We start from the raw sequence: 21,456 nt of genomic DNA, 5'->3' as shown, positions 1-21,456 counted from the left end.
TGGAAAGTAGGAAGTTATCAAATGAATATTTTGTCCAACTAAGACTCCAGTTTAAAGGAAAAAAGGCCTAAGTTGTGCCTCATGAACCAGATCCTAGCAGCTTGAAATAACCCAGTTCTTTCCCAAAAGGAAGAAAAAACTTCCCTAAAACCCTCTTAAATTTTTTCTCTTACCTGTTTTCTTGCCCTTCAAGAACTTCCTCGTCCTAGCTACTTGCACTTCATTATTCATGCATGCTCTGATTTATTCTTTGGACAACAAAGGGATCAAACCAGTCCATCCTAAGGGAAATCAATCCTGAATATTCATTGGAAGGACTGATGCTGAAGCTCCAATACTATGGTCACCTGATGTGATCAAGGTGCTGACTCATTGGAAAAGACCCTGATACTGGGAAAGATCTGGGCAAGAGGAGAAGAGGATGAGATGGTTAGATAGCCTCACCAACCCAATGGACATGAATTTGAGCAAACTCTGGGAGATAGTGAAGGACAGGATAGCTTGGTGTGCTGCAGTCTTTGGGGTCACAAAGAGTTGGATACAACTTAGTGACTGAGCAATAACTGATTCATTCATCCCTACGTATTCCACAAATGTTTAGTAGACATCTCCTTTGTGTTAGGGCATGGTGCTTGGTGCTAAACTAGATAAAAACAGGAATCAAACATGAAGATTATAGCCAGTTCTAAAACAGATACCCGAGTCAGATGTTTGAACATTTTTGATTGGGACCCACAGTATGAAGTACATCTAACTCCTATATACATAACTGAGATAAAAGTGTCATAAAAGAATACTTTACCATGTGTGATGCACTATGTCACTTTCTGTTTAATTTTTAAAAAGTAGTTGATGGCAACCCACAGGACTGACCTTAGTGACACTAACGGGCTGTATCTTGCAAGTTTAAGACGCTGCACTGAAATATTAACACTTTCTGATGGAGAAGGAGAGGACAGTGCTTGCCACGTAGAGGAGGCAAGGGGAGAATTGTGTGGAAGCTGATGGATGGTTGTGGGAGGGTGGCCAGAATATAGAGGGAGGGCCCGAGTGCCATGACAGCGCCATAACACTGCTCAGAGCATTAGTCACTCCAGTTTCCACCACAGCCTGGACCACAACCACGCCAGCGGTGAATCCTGGGTGATGGAGAAGCCCGGCCTCTGTGGGCTTAGCAGAGGTCGATGGGGAAGAGATCAGCTTCCTTCCCAGCTAGTAGAACCAGCCCAGCTTCAGAAAGCACATGTGCCCTCATTTATTCTAAATTTACTGCCCTTGGATTTGATAATACTTCTCTCAGGGAAGCTGAAACTCACAAGAATGGAACAGACTTGATGACCTTCCTGGAAGGTAGAATACTTCCACTGTGTTTCTCTCTCTTTCTGGAATCAATAATTATCTTCAGCTTGTTTGTCTTTCCTCTTGGTCCAGTCCTTTAAAAATTCCTTCTCCAGCCTGTTTTCTCTCAGCTGTCTGTCTTATGAGCTAACTAAAACTGGGCACTGTAACAAAAGAGCTCCTTTTAATAAATGCCACCCGAATCCTTTATCTGGTGGTACTTCTGTCCTTTCCTGAGGCTAGAGGGGGGCAAGCACTGCGGCACAGGTGACTGTCAGAGATGCAGGGAAGACCTAATTATCCAAAAAGCATTTACAAAGAGTTTGTTATTAATGAAAAAAAAATGTAAGCATCTGTTGAGAGCTTATTGTTGACTAAATTAAAAAAAAATTATTGGCAGTTTATTATCGACTAAGCATTTTGCATATTTTGCCCCATTTAGTTCTCAAAATAAGCCAATGAAGTAGACACCCTGACCCCCATTTCTGATGTAGAAAATGAGGCTCAGCGAGGTCAGTTCACTTACCCAAGCCAATGAGTGGTAGAACCGAAATTCCAACTCACATCTTCTGACTCGAAAGCATGTGAAATTGGCAGTGCTGATGCAACAAACATGATGGAGAATCTGTCTGGTACAGACATAATCCCTGTCCTGAGGAAGTCATGACAGCGTAGTCATGACCTGGAGACAGAATGACCTGGCAGCTGTGGGTGGGAGGGTGGGGGGATCAGTGCAGGGGGTGAGTGAACTGAGGAGTTGGAGGTTTGCTGTACAGCAGATGAGGAGCTCCTGGAGGTTTCCGAGCAGGGGAGTCACATGCCAGGTGTGAACTCCATCTGGCAGCAGGCGAGAGGTGATGGGCATCTGGCTCAGGAAGGCGGCCGTGGGAGGCAGAGGAGAACATCAAGAGTGTGGAAGGGAGAGGAGCAGGCTTGACGGCTGATTCTGTCCAGGCATCGGAGCATCACCAGCCACCGGGGCTGACCAGAGTGACCCCCTTCCGGAGCCATCCAAGATAACCCCTCCGGAAAGAGCCCCGAGCGCTGCTGCTCCTGAACTCTGCCTTTGGGAGAAGTCCTGTTGCCTTTTGACTCTGGCTGCTATTGGGTTTGGCTAGTGGTCCATTTCCTTGGGTATCCTGAACTCATTAGCGTGTGCGACAAGTTTAACTGCTCTTGACCACAACAAATTAGTTCACATTTTCCCCAGTCACATTCAAGCGATTTTGGAGCCTATGATTTTCCTCGCCTTGGTCCAAGTTCCCCGGTGTCAGCAGTTAACTCAGCCCCATTCCTGCAATATGTTCCCCCATCTGCCACTGCTTCCCACAGTGTTTAAGTTTGAAAATCTTGAGTAAAGATTTCCTTCCACGTTGGTGGATTCTCATTTTCAACATTTTCCTCCAGCTTCATAGTTTCCTCCACCCCAGGCAGAATCTCATGTTTCAGAAACTCAGGGCTCAGACCAGAACTGCCCATCGCTTTGACCCTGATCATTTTGATCTCTCCCTGAGTCTAGCTGCCGAGCCCTTCCAGCCCTAGTTGCTTACTAGTCTCTTGGTTTGGGGGAAAGAGGTGAAAGGGTCAAAGCATCGCACAATTAGGAAGTGTCAGGATGTATATAGCACAGTCGGTAAAGAATCTGCCTGCAATGCAGGAGACTCGGGTTCATTTCCTGGGTTGGGAAGATGCCTTGGATAAGGAAATGGCAACCTACTCCAGTATTCCTGCCTAGAGAATCCCATGGACAGAGAAGCCTGGCAGGCTACAGTTCATGGGCTCGCAAGAGTTGGACACGACTTAGTGACTAAATTACCAGGATCTAAAATTAAAAAAAAAAAATTAGAGAACAACTCTAGCAACCTGGACCAATTCTGCCTCTGAGAAATGACAAAATATGGAGAAACCTCTTATTTTCCAACCACAGCAATAACTGGGACTGGTGAGTCTGAATGGGGTTCACTGGCTGGGGGATTTGGGGAAACTGGTCTAAATCTCTGCCCCCCAGGTACCTTGACTGGGAATAGAAATGGTGACCGTGTCCTAGAGTTGGGTACCATAGTTGAATGAGCTAAAACTTCGCCCCTGGTAAGGCTGGGCAAACCCTCATGTTCTTGTCTCTTATTTGCATCCATGTCTGTGGTTTCTTGGCCCCTAACCTCCTCTGGGGCAGAATAGTAAGTGGTCAAAAATGTAGCCTCTTTTGTCTGACCATCTGGGTTTGGATCCTAAACCTGCTTCTCAGACATATGTGACTTGGGGCAATTGACTTCAAAGTTCCTGTGCCTCAATCGGCCAGGAGGTAAAATGGGGCTGTTGTGAGCTGATCTCTGTGATTCTTTGAATCTTGGATGCTACCAGTTGGTCAAGGAAGCAGGCCTTTGCTCACCTTCCCTTTGCTTCCAGTTGCTTATTCCTTCTCACTGATGAAATGTCCAACACAAGCTGGAATTTAATGACAGTGAGATCTGCCATCAGTCTTGGATTCTACAAATGATTTCTAAGAAAGCCACAGGGCAACAGTCTCCAGCTTAAGCTGCTTTCCTCCTGGACACATTTCCTATGGCAGCTAAGCTTTCTGAACAAAAGAAGAAAAGTTAGGCAACTTCATTCTTTTCCTGTTTAAAAGAATTGTGGCAATATATATATTCCCCAGTGGCGTAAGAATTGTGGCAATATATATATTCCCCAGTGGCGTAAAAGAATCTGTCTGCCAACGCAGGAGACACAGGAGATGCAGGTTCAATCCCTGAGTTGGGACGATCCCCTGGAGGAGGAAATGGTAACCCACTCCAGTGTTCTTGCTTGGAAAATCCCATGGACAGAGGAGCATGGGCTACAGTCCATGGGGTTGCAAAGAGTCAGACACGACTGAGTAACTGAGCATGCAAGCTTGCATATTTATAACAGATTTTGCCATTTTAACTGTATTTATTATAAATGGGCAGCTCAAGACATTAAGTACACTCACAATTTTGTGCAACCATCACCACCATCCATCTCCAGAACTTTTTCATCCTGCTAAACTGAAACTCTGTCCCCAATGAACACAACTACCCCTCCCCCCAGGCCCCCGACCCCTGGCAGTCACCATCTATTTTCTGTCCCTACTCTAGGCGCCTCATATAAGTGAAAGCAGACAGTATCTGTCCTTTTGTGTCTAGTTTCTTTCATGAGGCTTCATTTTTTAAGGTTCATCCATTTTATAGCATGTGTCAGAATTTTATTCCTTTTTAAGACTGAATAAATATGCCATTGCATGGCTATACCACATTTTCTCTATCCTTTTACGAGCTGCTGATCATTTGGGCTATTTTCACCTTTTGGCTATTATGAATAATGCTGCTATGAACACTAGTATACACATACCTGTTTGAGTTACTTAGGTAAGTTCATTTAAAAATTATGGTAAAAAAATACAAAATGTATTATCTTTTTTACCTCTTTTATACTTTTATTGGAAAATAATTGCTTTTCAATGTTGGGTTAGTTTCTGCTGTACAACAAAGTGAATCAACTGTACGTGTACACGTATCCCCTCCCTCTTGAACATCCCTTTTCAACTCCATCCTATCCATCTAAAGCATCACAGAACACCAAGCTGAGCTCTTTGTGCTACACAATAGGCTCCTATATATTAACACATGTCTGTGGAATAAAAATGTATGGTCTTAACCATTTTTAAGTATATAGTTCAGTAGTGGTAAGTATATTCAAATTGCTCTGAAACAGTTCCAGGACTTTTTCATCTTGCATATCTGTAATTTTATACCTACTAAATAATAATTCCCCTTTTCCTCTTCCCTAGCCTCTAGTAATCTCCGTTTCACTTTCTATTTCTATGAATGTCTACCTTAGTTACCTCATGTAAGTGGAATCATACAGTAGTAGTCTTTTTGTGACTAACTTATTTCACGTATAATAGTGTCCTCAAGGTTCATCCATGTTGTAGCCTGTGATAGAATTTCCTTCCTTTTTAAGGCTGTATAATATTCCATTGTATGTATATGCCACACTTTGTTTATCTACTCATCTGTTGATGGATATTGGGGTTGCTTCCACATCTTGCCTACTGTGCGTAATGCTGCTATGAACATAAGTATGAAAATATCTTTTTGAGACCTTGCTTTCAATCCTTTTAGGTATATACCCATAAATAGAATTGCTGGATCATATGATGGTCCTATTTTTAATTTTTTGAGGGATTTCATACTATTTTCCATAGCAGCTGCACCATTTTGAAATCCTACCAATAGTGCACAAGTGTTCCTATTTCTCAACATTCTTGCCAACAATTGTTATTTTTTTATTTGTTGATAGTAGCCACCCTAATGGGTGTGAGGTGATATCTCATTGTGGTTTTGATTTGCATTTCTTTGCTGATTCATGATGTTGAGCTGTCTGCTCCATTTTTCCACCAACCTGAAGCTGCTCTAAAATAAAGTCTCTTACATTTTTTAAACACATGCTAATAAAAAATACAGTATGCCATCCCACCTTACTCCCCCCTGCCTCCAAGGTTACCTACCAAGACGTATTGTCTTGCATTTCTCTCATCCTCTGATTGTCCACCTCCCCCATTTTATCCTTTACACAGTTTCCCTCCTAAGGTGCTATCTAATGGGAAAAGGGTTTTGATTGGATCTGTCATCATCTGACAAAGAAAGATAGGACTGTCCTTTCCTTTGGGAAGGGGCTTCCCTAGTGGCTCAGTGGTAAAGAACCTGCCTACCCAATGCAGGATACATGGGTTCAATCCCTGGATCAGGAAGATCTCCTGGAAAAGAAAATGGCAACCTACTCTAGTATTCTTGCCTGGAAAATACCACGGAGGAAGGAGCCTGGTGGGCCCCAGTCCAGGGGGTTACAAAGAGTCAGACGTGACTGAATCTAAGTGACTGAGCACACACAGCACTCCTCTGGGAAATATCTGCTTTCTCGGGAACTAACAGCCTTTAAGCAGAGGCTCCATCCAAAGATGGAGGGGCTGGAACGAGCAATGAGAACCACTCACAACTTACCTTTGGTTACATTCCAAACAGATGGAGTCATCTGTAATAGGATCTGTCCTAATTACAAGACCTCATCTCTTATTAGCTGCTACTAGTCGGTGGTAACCTGTAAGTAATGTTAAGACCTCCTGTCTCACCGGGGTATTTGGGTCCCACCTGGGCTGACTCTGGAGCTGCTCCCACGGCTGCCCTGTTTGAACTCTGCATGTTCTAACTACTCTCAAGTAACACGATTGCCATTTTCCCTTTTGAAGCAAATGAAAAGATGGAGAAAGAATATAGCTTGCATTTAACACCAGGGAGATCAGCTGACAGCACATTCATATAGAAATATTCTGGACTGAGCAAGTTTGCCTTGCTGAGATCAATATTCAGCCTCTGGAACTGAAATGCCATCACAGGCTTATTAATTGTTCTCAGCGTTGGATGTGGTGCTGTCTCACACCAACCCTGAAGTGTGCCTTTGGAATATTACAGCTGCGTTCCCTGAAAGGCCTGTATATCAGGCTGAAGGCAAATAATATTGAGTGTAGAAAACTCTTGGGTGATTAAGAAATGGGTGTAATAAATGATGTGATACGAGTTGTTGAAAACCTTTGAAACTTTCCTCTGGCTACTAAGTGTGGCCATTGCCGCAACCCCCAGATGCTCTTCCTTGGAGTTGCTTTCCATCCACAGTCCTCCATGCAAGCAGGAGCTGAGTTGACAGTGTTTGCCAAAGCTGACTGGGCTACAGGGGCTCCTGACCCCAGAGGAGAAATGCTGAATGAGGGGATAGAGAAGTTGGAGTTGACTGGGGGCCCCTGGAACTCTAAGGTCATGTGAAGATGAAGCTTGGGCATGTATCCTGGGAAGTCAGCCACATAGGCTCGGGGTGGGAAGCAGAGGGTAAGTGCCTCACACAGGGACAAGCGGATGAGCAGGGAGAGGCAGAGACAGGACTGCACCATCCCCAGAGAGAGAGAGGAACAGGGTAGTCGTCTGATGCCTTTCCCAGCCCCGGAGGTCCACTGAACTTCCTGTACCAGGATCCCAAGAGGGGTCCCCTTTGCCTCATAATAACTCCCTTCTAAATGGTGACTTTTGGGGAATCTATATCTGTTCCTTGCCATCAAATGTTCTGTGTGGAAAGCACTCTGATGCTGAGTGTCTGCCTGTCCCAGCTTTTTGCAGATGCCTCTAGCAACCCTTTTCAAAAATAGGCAAAAGACTTGAATAGGCATTTCGCCAAAGAAGATACACCAATGACCAATGGGCACATGAAAAGATGCTCAATGTCACTACTCATTAGGGAAATGCACATGAAACCCATGTTACATCCATTAGAATGGCTACTGGGGAAAAAAAAAAAAAAACAGAAGGAAAATAACAAGTGTTGATGAAGATGTGAAGAAATGGGAACTCTTGTGTGTTTTTGGTAGGAATGTGAAATGGTGCATTGTGGTGGAAAACAGTTTGGTGGTTCCTGAAAAAGTCAATATAGAATTACCAATATGACCCAGAAATTCCATTCCAAGTTATGTACTCAAAAGAATCAAAAGCAGAGTGTCAAGCAGGCACCCACACACAAACATTCAATTATGTGAATCATTACAGCACTGTTTATAATCCTCAAAAGGTAAAAACAATCTAGATGTCCATCAGCATTTTGGGGTAAATCAACAAAATGCAATCTATCCATTCAGTGAAATAAGATTCCAAGAATATGGGTGAGCCTTGAAAACCTTATGTCAAGTGAAAGGAGCCAGACACCAAAGGAAAAGTACTGTCTGATTCCATTGATATGAGGTGCCTAGGCAGGTGCCCAGGGCTTGGAGGAGAGGGGAACAGGAAGCTACTGTTTAATGAGAGCAGAGTTTAAGTTTTGCAAGATGAAATTGTTCTGTAAGAGGATCGTGATGATGGTTGCATGACAATGTGAATGTACTTAATGCTCCTGGAATAAAACTGAATAAATGGTAAATTTTATGTTATGTGTGAAAGTGAAAGTCACTCAGTCGTGTCCCATTCTTTGCAACCCCATGAACCCATGGAATTCTCTAGGCCAGAATACTGGAGTGGGTGGCCTTTCCCTTCTCCAGGGGATCTTCCCAGCCCAGGGATTGAACCCAGGTCTGCTGCATTGCGGGCAGATTCTTTACCAGCTGAGCTACAAGGGAAGCCCAAGAGTACTGGCATGGGTAGCCTATCCCTTCTCCAGCGGATCTTCCTGACCCAGGAATTGAACCGGGGTCTCCTGCATTGCAGACAGATTCTTTACCAACTGAGCTATCAGGGAAATCCTATATGTTTTGCCAGAATAAAACAGACAATGAGTAACTAGGTAAAGGGCAGTGGAGAGCGGTCTCCTTTCCCTCCTTCGTCGTTTTGTTACGGCCACTGGGCATTCGGCAAATGCTGCCTGATTCTCCCTCATCAGAAAGTTCTTGCTGCTGCATGTGGGTGAGACTTGGCCACCTGATAGGAGGGAGATAATTGTTGACTGACCTGTGTTGCAAACCAAAGTGCTTTTCGAGAGCAGTTGGAGTCTTAAGTCCTAAAATGGAGAGCAACTGAGGTCTGATTTTGTGCATGTTTTATGGAACTGCTCCATCGGGAGCACGCATGTCATTGTCTCTAACGGACCATCTTTGAAACTTCTTCCAAGCTCTGTGGTGTCATTTTTTTTTTCTTACTGTGTTAGTAAGTCTACCTGCACAGAACACAAAGATTCTCCCTAGGTTGTTAAAAATAAGTTGGGAGGAGTGTTCATCGCAGAGTGATTGATAATAATGAAAAGTTGAAAGCAATCTAAATGTCTAAGGTAGGGAAATGGTTAGTTCTTGTGTATCCAATTGATAGAATAATATACAGCCATTAAAAAAATCACATTTCTAAGGCTGTTGAATGATGTGAGAAGATGCTCACAGTATAATACTAAGTGAGAAAGCGGGATATAAAACTGGATATTCATCATGGTATTTTGTTATAACCTATGACCATATCTGTATAGAAAACCATTTTAAAAGAAAAATACTAAAATGTTAAAAGTAATCAGGGCAGAAAGATGATAGATTTTTTTTCTTTATACTTGTCTGAGTTTGGTTTTCTATAAGGCATAATTTAACTTATTTTTTAGGGCTTCCCGGGTGGTGCAGTGGTAAACAATCTACTTGGCAAGCAGGAGATTCATGTCCAATCCCTGAGTCTGGAAGATCCCCTGGAAAAGGGAGTGGCAATCCACTCCAGTATTCTTGCCTGGGAAATACCATGGACAGAGGAGCCTGGCAGGCTACAGGCCATGGGGTTGCAAAAGAGTCGGACATGACTTAGTGACTAAACAACACTGGTATTAGGAAAATTAAACTTTGCTAGTTTTTCTTTTTTTTAAGAAAATGAGGTGGGCTCATTTTACTGCACAGGAATCCAACATAGTACTCTCAGGACAGTTTTGAAGGCCCTCAGGCCACTGACCCTTGGCCTTTGAACTCTGGCTTGGGTCTGCAGCTGTTGTGTGTATTAAGAGCATTGATGAGCAGTGGTTTCTTACCCAGTATTCCTCACAGAGACCTCAGCCCAGTGCATCATTTGTTTTGTTTGTCAATGATGGGAGGTGGAAACAAGGCCATCGGCTTATTCTGTTAGAATCTGTGACTGAGTTCACTCACTCACTGTCCTGTGGACACTTTCCTATTTCTGAAGCTTTCACTACCTGTCCGCTGCATGGCCCCCAAAGCTACACAGCCCCGCCTTCTGCTCCAGGGTTCCCGGTGGACCCCATTCTCCAGGGCTCTTGAGTTCTGCTTGCTTACTCAGAGAGATGAGCGATTCATGCTTGGAATTCCAGTGCTTGTTTATAACCTAGCGAACAATTATTTGGGGGAACTTCAAATTCATCTTGATTTGAGTTTTACGGAAAAGAATAGATTACTCTTCTTCCCCAATAAAATATGTTCCCAGCTGGCTATTTATGGAATAAGTAAACTACAAACAAAACAAAGCTAATGACATACTTCCTGGTGTTAGCATCATAGACTTTATTACAATTACGGAAAGGAAAATTAAATCAGCAATTTAATCTAAGGGGCATTTTATACCACTTATTATTGGCATTTTTGATGAGCCCAGTATTTATCGTTCTGTGGGAATTAATACTTTTGTGTTTCGTAAGTCCTGTAAGCCCTGTCACTGGCCTAAGCATCTTCTCTTTTGGAATATTTAAAACAGTGAGATGTGTGCCTTTTTTACTACATGGGTCAATGTGGGATTGTGTAATGATAATGTTTACTCAAAGTTAATAAAATCTATAACCGTGAAGTGATATACACCCTTTAAGGAATATTGTCATTTTGTTTTGTTTTATTTTAAATAATAGCAGCAGTATATTCTTTGGCATCCTTTTAAAAAGCCATCATGTCTAGGCAAAAGCACCATATTCTTTGATGCCTTTGGAAACAAATCACTTTCTTTAGCCAAAATGGAAGCAATCAGGCCATTAAAATGATTATCTACTTTGAAAACAGAGACTCTGGGAGATCATAGAAGATACTCCTACACTTAAAAGAGCAAAACCTTATAACAAAAACTAATCTAGAACACTTGCTAAAAAGAGCAGCCAAAGTCATCAAATTCAGTTACACCAGCACAATGCACCCTTGAGAATCTTGTTTGACACTGTTGAATATTAAGACTGTTTGGACACAATTATGGCTATTGTTGGTCACAACTCTGGCATGACATTAAGCTAACAGCATGCTGCGGCTGTCATTGTCTCAAGGTCAAGTTCATACCATACCCAGGGATCTTAGAGCCATAGCTGAGAGGGTGACAAGAGGCAAGTTCAAGAGCAAGACCACTTTCTATGGTGATTGAACACCACCATAATGAGAACAGTATTTTTAATTGAAGTGACATTTTTATCCATAAGTGAGGAATAAATCTAAATGTTAAAAAACTTAAAAGGATACGCAGTGGGGAAAGGCTGTGAAATTCCTGTAACCGGTGGTGCTTCGTCTTCTGAAGGGCACAACCAGGGAAAAGTCCTAAGGCACAGAAAATGTCTAGCTTTGCAATAGCAAACTCCTTGACTGGTATTAAAAAGCCCATCCCAGAGGCTGGCCAATGAAGGTATTTACAAATGAACACATGAATAAAAGTCTCTGGAGTGTAATCTGTCAGGTTATAAGCATCAACTGTTTAGTCAGCTTTTGTTAACTGATTTTCATGCTATTAAAAATGTCTAAATAGATAACAGCATTTAACGAGACAATATTGATTTACTGAGTCTAACTTAACATGCTGAATACTCCTATAAAAATGGGATGAAGAAATGATTTTACGGAAAATAGCATATGATTATTGCTTTTAATAACTATTGAGACATAATTCACATATCATCTGATTCATCCAAAGTGTGCTATCCAATGGCTTTTTGAATTAGTTTTTATTCTATGGGCTTCTCTTGTGGCTCAGATTTGCCTGCAATGTGGGAGACCTGGGTTTGATCCCTGGGTTGGAGACCTGGGTTCAATCCCTGGGCTGGGAAGATCCCCTGTAGAAGGAAAAGGCTACCCACTCCAGTATTCTGGCCTAGAGAATTCCATGGAGAGTCCATGGGGTCGCAAGGAGTTGGACACGACTGAGCGACTTTGACATTCTCACATTCACATTTGTCTTTTAGCATACTCAGTTATGCAACCATCACCACAATTATCGAATATTTCCATCACTCCCAAAAGAAACACTTTATCCCTTAGCCATCAGTCCTTAGTTTCCCCCACCCTCAACAGCTTCAGCCTTAAGCAGCCACCAGTCTATTTCCATGTTTATAGATTTACTTATTCTGTATGTTTTATATAAATAAGAATGATACATCATGTGATCCTTTGTTACCAGCTTCTTGCACTTGGCGTAATGTTTCCAAGTGTCATCCATGTTATAGCATGTATCAGTATTTCATTTCTTTTTATGCCAAAATATTCCATTATATGAATATATCACATTTTATTTATCCATTTGTTAGTTGGTAGACATGTGTGCCTTTTGACATATTTCCACTTTTTGACTATTATGAACAATGCTGCTACGGACATTGGCATACAAATCTTTGAAGATTTATTTTCAGTTCTCTTGGTATACACCTAGGAGGGAAGAGTGCTAGGTCATATGCTAACTCTATATTTAATCTTTTGAGTTGTAGTAACCCACCATTATGACATTATATTTTCTGAAATATTTGACCCAGCATATTTTTTTTTATAACTCAAAAAATAACTTTAGAATCTCACTATATCCATGGTTCACCTTATTATGGCAATTGATCCAGACACTCCTAGGACATGCAAATCTCTCATTGCTCCAAATGAATGCAGTACTGAAGTTTTCTCTACTTCAGTATAGATTTGGATTTACATATGTGATACCTCTCTTCAAAATAACATAATACATCTTGGAAATTATCTTGCTAATTGTAATAACAGTCTGAAAGAAGGAGAAACAAAATTAGAGGCACTGAGATATTGAGCTGCTTTTGAAAAATCAGAGTAAGTTTGTGGTGGTCTGAAATAAGGTCTTGGACCACCTGTTCACCATGCCAGTGCCTCAAAGATGCAATACATGATTACCTTCTAACTTATGAGAAAGAGCTTTCTCTTTATGGGCATAAATCCCTCTCATTTTTCCTTCCTAAGAATATTGGCAATGTTTTCAGGTGTTTGTGTGTGTGTGTCTGTGAACAAATTGAAGATAGGTGTGAATTCTCTCCTTAGGTAGGGCAGTGTGAATACTTTTTCAAATAAGGAGTTCTGCAATTTTCAGAAATGGGTATGTGTGTCACCCAAGCACCTTTGAGGCAACTTTAAACGAATACTTTTAACGAATTTTGGGATTACACTCTTATTTTTATATGTATTTCTTTGAAAAGGCCTTAATTCTTCTAATGACTTTTTATCTGAAAACCTTGTATTAAACTTTACTTTTCTCTAAGTCTTGGGCATTTTCTTCATCCATCCATCCATCCGTCCATCCATTCATTCATTCAAAGTTGTTCATTTATTGAAAGCCAGTGGGAGTTTCAAGGTAGTAGGAGAGAAATCCAGAGAGAGACATACGATAGGATTGGAGAGGTGGGTGGAGGTAGGTCTAGAAGGTTTGATAGTAAGAGTCTGAGTTTGAGTTTCATTCTGTGTTTAGTGGGAAGCCACAGAGGGGTTTCAAAGGAGGAAGGGATGTGTATTTAAAGATGCCTCTGGAGTATTGGAGTATTGGAAATGAAGAGCCATTGCAATAATCCAGAAAAGAGATGATGGTGGCTTGGATTAGGATGGTGACAGAGCCGATGGGGAGAAGATGGATGGGGGATACATCTGGGGAGTAGCCACAGGCCTAGAACTGAGAGAGGTGAGAAAGGGGGAGAGAATCAAGAATTACCTCCAGATTTCTAGTTCAGGCCATGGGATAGAGGGTGGGGCCCTTTGAAACGAGAAAGGCTAGGGAACGGGAGGAATCACAAGTTCATTTTGGATATATAAGGTTGACGATGCTTGTAAGACATCCAAATGGAGATTGAAAATGAGCATCTGTGGATGCCAAGGAGAGGACAAAGGTGTGACTCAGGCCTGAGAGACAATTTCAGGCGTTTAAAGCCTGTGAATGATACAGCTGTGGGATTACTAAGGCCCCCTTGGGAGAGTGTGTGGAGGGAGGAGAGGAGAGCTGGAGGCCAGGCCCTGGCAGACAGTGAGAGGCTGGATAGAGGAAGAAGGTCTTGCAAAGGAGACTCAGAAGAAGCAGACAGAGTAGAAGGCAAGCCAAGAATGTGGGTGTCATGGAAGCCAAGGAGAAGAATGCCTTGGGAGGGAGGGACCGTGTAAGAAGGTGGAGGTCTTGACTCATGCAATTTTAGTGTGATGACAGGGAGATGAAAGTTAGAGTTGGAGTATGGTGGGTTAAGGAATGAAAAGGAGGTGGATCCAGTGGGTGTGTAGACCATTCCTTTGAGAATTTGAGATGCAAGAAAGAACAGTGAAATGGGGAAACAGCTGGAGGTGGATGAGCAGGGAGGTTTCCTTTAAGATGAGAGATGTGCAGGTAATTATTCACTAAAAGGGATTCTCTCCCAGTTAACCAAGAAGAAAGCCTCAGTGTGGTGCCAGTCCATCTAAAGTACTTCTCTAACTTCTGTTGATGTCCCTTTTGAATCCAGAGAGAGCAGGCTTGAGACCTGGAGCTGTCCATCAGAAATTACATCAAGTAGGAATTGAACCACACTGCTTTGCTTTCATTGTACTTAATTTTTTATGTTATAGTTATGTCAAGTGATATCAGTTTTCCGTTTATATTCAGTTCAGTTCAGTTCAGTTCAGTCACTCAGTCATGTCCGACTCTTTGTGACCCCATGGACTGCAGGACATCAGGCTTCCCTGTCCATCACCAACTTCCGAGCTTGCTCAGATTCACTTCCATCAAGCTGATGATGCCATCCAGCCGTGCCATCCTCTGTCATCCCCTTCTCTTCCTGCCTTCAATCTTTCCCAGTATCAGGGTCTTTTCCAATGAGTCAGTTCTTTGCATCAGGTAGCCAAAGTATTGCCATTTATGTTGGTGATATGCAATTTCCTTTGAAGATAGAATTGAGTTTAAAAAGGGAGGCCATATCAAGGAAAATCTGTGGTAAAGAATAGCATAGGAAGTATGGGATGTAACCAAAATGGGGACAGTGGCATAAGAAAGACAGAGGCGGGAAACATTACGTCCTCTCACATGGCCTGACCTGCAATCAGGTGAGAGTTAGCTTCATCCACTCCTGCAAGGTCATGTCAAAGAGATGCATCTCAAGATGCTGGAAGGGAGGTGGGCAGCACCGTGTGACGGGAACCACTCAAATCAATTGGTAGCCCAACATCCCGGGAACCGTGCCTCAAGAGTTTGTGAGTCAGCAGAGCGGCGGGAAACGCCAGGGCAGAGGAGCAGCTGAGCTGTGTTGCGCCGCCAAGCGCTGTGCTGTCCCCCTCCTGCTCCCAGGCCCTCCTGCTGCCATCAGCACCCACCTCCCCTCGGAGTTATCCTTCTGCTTCGGGACTGTTCTCACAGCATTTAGTGTCAGCTGCCTGCCCTGCTGTGTAAGAAAGAACACAAGGTAAGTTGAGGACACGTTATTCCCAAATGACCTAATTTCAGCATTGGCCTTTGGCCTTTGTGAGGGCATGGGCATGACCATTGGATGAGTCAGAGTTTCTGGAATTTTCCCAGTCAGTGGTGCCTTAAAGGAAAACATCTTTTCCTCAATTGAGAGTTTGCCCTTCCAGGCAGAAGGGGGGAAAAGTCCCTTTTCTTTGTTCTTCTATTCTGGATTTCCAGTCATATGTTTAGACTTGCTTCTAGCAAAATAGTATCCTGTAGGGTTATCAGCTCTTCTCAGTTAGTCTGAGACTGTCCTGATTTTAAAACTGAAAGTCCCATATATCAGGAATTCCCTCTGTCTCAGGTAAACTGGGGTGGTTGGTCCCCTAATCTTAGGTCCAGAGATGAGCGTACATTCGTAGGGTGATGCTTCTCTTGGACATTAAAGAGTGTTTGAATGGTTGTGTCCAGAAAATTGTGTTTTGACAAAGTTAAAGGGTATTAAGTGATTTCCTTATTCAGATTTAGACTACAGTGAAAATATTCAAACCATACTGTTTTTGTTAATACTAGTTATGTAATGCATTAAGAGAAGGGTTTGTTGCATCAGCAGTGGCTTTAATTGGGCTGAGCCAGGAGAACCTGAAAAGAACTATTCTTCAAGGCATGTTTATAAAAACCTTCTGGGTTCATAGTGACACATAAGCCCCAATCAGCTTCTTACAGTTGGCATTGATCCCTTGGTGTGCCTGTCTGCAAAATAGACTGTGCTTACCTAAAATATTTGAGATTTGCATTGTATTTCCTTACAGTTATGCTACCTGCTATGATAAACAACCCCCCAAGTGTGTAATTACTCAGTGCAATAAAAGCAAATTTCTTATTTACATAAAGTCCAAAACAAATGTTCCTGATTGGCTGGTAATTCTCCTCCAGGGGGTGATTCAGGGACCCAGTCTCCATCTGTTGTATGGTATATACAACATATTGCTTCCAAGGTTGTCATGATTATCTGCATCAAGCCAGTGGAAGGGTAAAGAACATATGATAACATGCATGGCGGGGTGTTGTTGGAGGAGGGCAAGCTTGGGTGTGACACTTATCATCCACTCGCATTCCATTGGCTAGACCTCAGTCACAGGCCACCCCCAGCTTCAAGGGTGGTTTGAGGAATGCTATCTAGATGCTGCTGCTGCTAAGTCACTTCAGTCGTGTCCAACTCTGTGTGACCCCGTAGACGGCAGCCCACCAGGCTCCCCCATCCCTGGGATTCTCCAGGCAAGAACACTGGAGTGGGTTGCCATTTCCTTCTCCAGTGCATGAAAGTGAAAAGTGAAAGTGAAGTCGCTCAGTTGTGTCCGACTCTTAGCCACCCCATGGACTGCAGCCTACCAGGCTCCTCCGTCCATGGGATTTTCCAGGCAAGAATACTGGAGTGGGGTGCCATTGCCTTAGTGACCAGGAACTCCCACAAGGGAACTGTCTTGCAGAAAAACTGGTCTCTAGCAGCATCTGACCTCACATGAAACATCTGCTGCTCTCTTATAAAAAAGGGGGGGCGATATAGTGAAAAAAGTTTAAAAAATTTTTTTATTGGAATACAGTTCATTTACAATGTTGTAATTAGTTTCAGGTGTATAGTAATGTAAATCAGTTACGCACATATATACATCCATGCTCTTTTGGATTCTTTTCCCATAGAGGTAAGTTTTGTTGTTTAGTTGCTAAGTCGTGTCTGACTTTTTGTGACCCCCATGGATTGCAGTACACCAGGCTTCTCTGCCCTTCATTATCTCCTGGAGTTTGCACAAATTCATGTCCGTGGACTCCGTGATGCTCTCTAACCATCTCAAACTCTGCTGCCCTCTTCTCCTTTTGCCTTCAATCTTTCCCAGCATCAGGGTCTTTTCCAAAGAGTCAATTCTTTGCATCAGGTGGCCAAAGTATTAGAGCTTCAGCATCAGTCTTTCCAATGAATACTCAAGGTTGATTTCCTTCAGGATTGACTGGTCTGATTTCCTTGCAGTCCAAGGGACTCTCAAGAGTCTTCTCTAGCACCACAATTCAAAAGCATCAGTTCTTCAGCTATCTGCCTTCTTTATGGTCACCTTCTTTATGGTCCAACTCTCATATCCATTCACGACTACTGGAAAAACCATAGCTTTGACTATACAAAACTTTGTAATCAAAGTGATGTCTCTGCTTAGTATTGAGTTCCCTGTGCTGTACATGTCCTTATTATCTATTTTGTATGCTGCTGCTAAGTCACTTCAGTCATGTCTGACTCTGTGTGACCCCATAGACCTCGGCCCACCAGGCACCCCCATCCCTGGGATTCTCCAGGCAAGAACACTGGAGTGGGTTGCCATTTCCTTCTCCAATGCATAAAAGTGAAAAGTGAAAGTGAAGCTGCTCAGTCGTGTCCGACTGTGAGCGACCCCATGGACTGCAGCCTACCAGGCTCCTCCGTCCATGGGACCTTCCAGACAAGAGTGTGCAGTAGTGCGTATATGTCAATCCAAGTCTTACAGTTCATCTCCCCTCCCCATTCCCCCTGGTAGCCATAGCTTGTTTTTGACATCTGTGACTCTATTTCTGTTTTGTAAATAAGTTCATTTGTACCTTTATTATAGATTCCACATATAAGTGATGTGATATTTGTGTTTCTCTATCTGACTTCATTTTTTTTTTTTTTTTTTGCATTTCTTTTCTATGGGAATGGTCTTGATCCCTGTCTCCTGAACAATGTCACAAACCTCATTCCATAGTTCATCAGGCACTCTATCTATCAGATCTAGGCCCTTAAATCTATTTCTCACTTCCACTGTATAATTGTAAGGGATTTGATTTAGGTCATACCTGAATGGTCTAGTGGTTTTCCCTACTTTCTTCAATTTCAGTCTGAATTTGGCAATAAGGAGTTCATGGTCTGAGCCACAGTCAGCTCCTGGTCTTGTTTTTGCTGACTGTATAGATCTTCTCCATCTTTGGCTGCAAAGAATATATTCAATCTGATTTTGGTGTTGACCATCTGGTGATGTCCATGTGTAGAGTCTTCTCTTGTGTTGTTGGAAGAGGGTGTTTGTTATGACCAGTGCATTTTCTTGGCAAAACTCTAATAGTCTTTGCCCTGCTTCATTCTGTATTCCAAGGCCAAATTTGCCTGTTACTCCAGGTGTTTCTTGACTTCCTACTTTTGCATTCCAGTGCCCTATAATGAAAAGGACATCTTTTTTGGGTGTTAGTTCTAAAAGGTCTTGTAGGTCTTCATAGAACTGTTCAACTTCAGCTTCTTCCTTGGAAGGAAAGTTATGACTAACCTAGATAGCATATTCAAAAGCAGAGACATTACTTTGCCAACAAGGTCCATCTAGTCAAGGCTATGGTTTTTCCTGTGGTCATGTATGGATGTGAGAGTTGGACTGTGAAGAAGGCTGAGCGCTGAAGAATTGATGCTTTTGAACTGTGGTGTTGGAGAAGACTCTTGAGAGTCCCTTGGACTGCAAGGAGATGCAACCAGTCCATTCTGAAGGAGATCAGCCCTGGGATTTCTTTGGAAGGAATGATGCTAAAGCTGAAACTCCAGTACTTTGGCCACCTCATGCAAAGAGTTGACTCACTGGAAAAGACTCTGATGCTGGGAGGGATTGGGGGCAGGAGGAAAAAGGGGATGACAGAGGATGAGATGGCTGGATGGCATCACTGACTCGATGGACGTGAGTCTGAGTGAACTCTGGGAGTTGGTGATGGACAGGGAGGCCTGGCGTGCTGCGATTCATGGGGTCGCAAAGAGTCGGACATGTCTGAGTGACTGATCTGATCTGATCTAATCTGACTTCATTCAGCATGACAGTCTCTCTAGATCCATCCATTTTTGCTGCAAATGACATTATTTTGTCCTTTTTAATGGCTTAGTCATATTCCATTGTACAGATGTACCAGCTCTTCTTTATCCATTCCTCTGTCAATGGATGGACATTTAGGGTGCTTTTATGTCTTGGCAGTTATTTATTTCTGTATAGCAAATTACCCCCAAATTTAGTGGCTTTAAACAGTAACAATCATCTATTATTATCATCCCTTATTGTTCTGAAGGTTGGCTGGGTTCATCTAGGGGTTTGTCTTGGGGTATCTGCATGTTTGCAGGTAAACTGTAACTATGGCAGGAATGATCCTGAAGGCTTCTTTGTACATATGTCTGATGCCTGAACTGGGAACACTCAAACACCAAGAAACTGGGAGAGCTAGTAGCTTCTGGGCAGCCAAACTTCTTACATGGCGCCTCTGGGCTCCAAAGTGGAGTTCCCATATAAAATATAGGACATTCAGTTAAACTTTTAATTTACAGAAACAATTAATAACTTTTTAGTATATGTCCTTTGTAGTATTTGGGATATACTTTCACTAAAAAATTATTTTTTATTTTTCCAAAATTCAAATGTAAGTGGATACCTGTATATTTAGACTTGCTAAATTTGGCAACCCTATTCCAAAAGCAGTGTTCTGAGACTGAGAGAGCCAGGCAGCGGCTCTGTTGCCTGTTTTGACTTTGTCTCAGAAGTTACACAGTATTCTTTTGCCTGCCCAGATGCGGGGATGTCAACAGCACATGTAGTAAAAGCACACGGGATGGGGTATAACCCTTACAGTAGTCATCTTTTGTCCAGATTAGGAAACTTTGGTTCAGGCAAATTCCATGACTTGGTTAGGTGATATTGCCAAGAAGGGGTAGACCCAGGATTCGAATTTTTGACTGCCTGGTTCAAAATCCATTTTTGAGCTCATGAGCATCAAGGACAGGGGAAGTTTTGCAGTAAAAACACACAACCAGACTTTAGGGAAGCAGATTTCCCAAAGGTCAGAAGAGAGATAGCCCAGATATCACTGTCAGAGATTTTTAGATGAATCCTGTCTCAAGAGGGTTGGGACACTCTGAGAAATGTCACTCTAAATCTTTGATTGAAAGTGCTCCTCTTTCAGAAGGAAAGGGAAGGGAGCTAGTAAAACCAGAGGCTGCACAGGACATCCTCTGATGCTCTCAGACTTTAAAGGGCTGGAACAAAAATGGGAAGGAAGAGCACTTAGCCAAGGACAAATAAGAATCAGTTGCGGAGAATTGTAGGAATAGCAGCAGGAAGTGTTACACCCCAAATGATTTCAGGGAGAATGTTTGGGAAAACAAGACAGGGTAACACTTGCTGCTGCAGGTCAATGGCACAGCATTTCTGGGTCAGAAAAAGAAGGGACTCCTCCAAGACAATCACCTTGAAACTAAAACAACCTCTGAGAAATAGGAGATGATCAATTCATATTGGTTCAATGCATGAATGAACATACAAATATGTTTAGAAGGAATGAGAAGTTATGCCACAACTGACCCCAGGAAGAAAGCACCAAATTCTTTTACATGGAGCTTCAGTGCAGAAGATCTACAGCCAGGTGGGATGCTAAGAGTAGAGACTCTAAAGGAAAGGAAAGTAAGATGAGCAAACATCAGTCTAATGCCTACAAAGAATAATTAATAACAATTAAAATGAGTTACTTGCCAAAAGTCAGGACCACTGTTCCATTGAAGGGTTTCCTTGGTGGCTCAGATGGTTAAGAATCCACCTGCAATGCCAGAGATCTGGGTCCAATCCCTGGGTTGGGAAGATCCCCTGGAGGGGCATGACAACCCACCCCAGTATTCTTGCCTGGAGAATTCCTATGGAGAGAAGAGCCTGGGGGGGCTACAGTCCATGGGGTCGCAAAGAGTTGGATATGACCGAGCATCTAAGCACAGCACAGCATAGCATTCCATTGAAGAACTGGCAAAAGAAGTTTTGATTCAGAAGTATTTTTGGCTTTAGAGGTTAAAATTCTAAACATAGATATTTGTTTTAAAAGATTTTCCTGTTTTAGTATACTGTAATTTAAAAAATCTTCTAATTCTGTATTTTCTTGCTAGGGAGAAACTTTGAGTTCAATTTCTTGCTAGAGAGGTATCAAATCCTCAGGTTTGAGTATG

The sequence above is a fragment of the Bos grunniens genome, chromosome 26 (assembly GCF_055505025.1).
Source record: "Bos grunniens cultivar Pamir isolate PY7600 chromosome 26, Bosgru_T2T1.0, whole genome shotgun sequence".
NCBI lineage: Eukaryota > Metazoa > Chordata > Mammalia > Artiodactyla > Bovidae > Bos > Bos grunniens.
The sequence above is the reverse complement of the archived record's forward strand: the minus strand, read 5'-3'. Positions refer to the sequence as shown.